This window comes from Penaeus monodon, chromosome 33 (genome assembly GCF_015228065.2).
Source record: "Penaeus monodon isolate SGIC_2016 chromosome 33, NSTDA_Pmon_1, whole genome shotgun sequence".
In the NCBI taxonomy this organism is placed as follows: domain Eukaryota; kingdom Metazoa; phylum Arthropoda; class Malacostraca; order Decapoda; family Penaeidae; genus Penaeus; species Penaeus monodon.
The window spans coordinates 2,946,252-2,947,154 of record NC_051418.1 but is presented as its reverse complement, the minus strand read 5'-3'; positions in this window follow the sequence as shown (position 1 = coordinate 2,947,154).

The following is a 903-nucleotide window of genomic DNA, read 5'->3' as shown; positions in this document are numbered from 1 at the left end:
GATGTAGCTATCGGTGTTTTTTTTGTGCATGTGTGACTGAAAAGACCCAGCAGTGCTTTCACGTGAAGGCCGTAGGTGATCTAGGTCTCAGATCTGTATAGGAGGGTTGGGATAAAGGCAGCCTTGTAGACGTGAATTTCTGTCTCATTTCGGAGTTTCCTGTCCTGGAAGACGCGGTCGTGGATGTGGTCGAAGGCTGTTCCCACGCACTTCAGACGATGTTGGATCTCATCGCCGATACCGGCGCTTGATTGGTTGCCAAGGTAGGGAAAGCACTTAACGTTTCCAAGACCTGATGCTTTAGTGTTACAACAGGGGCCTTTGGAACAACCTTGTGTAGAGGCGGCTGTTACAGGATCTGTGTCTTCTTCAGGTTGACAAGTCCAGGAGTATAGTAGTCATTATTTTATCTTTTATCTAAGCCGGCGCAGTTGATGAGCTTTCCATCAATTCTATATCTGATGTTGATTCCAGGTGGGATCTTGTTTTTGATCACGTGGATGAAAGTGGCAATGTATGTATACATATATATCAACCCTACAATTTAGGGTTGATGACACAACCCTGTTTCACTCTTGATTTGACACTGAATGCTTCAGTTTTTGTACCATTCACCAAAACTATGGCAGACATGTTATCATACAGAAGCCTCAGGATGTTGACGAACTTCCGAGGACATCTAAATCTGGTCAGGACCTTCCAACAGGCGGGGACGTGACACGCTGTCGACAGCCTCGGTGCTTTGATGGCGAAAGGGCTTTCTCCAGAGCCAGATGGTCGGCTGAGGTCTTCAAGGGAGTCTTGCTTTGGCAGGTTAAGTGCTTCCTCCTCGCTTATGATGGGGTTGGTTTTTAGATCTTCAAAGTGCTCCTTCCATCTGGCATCACTTCAACCTTTGTCTGC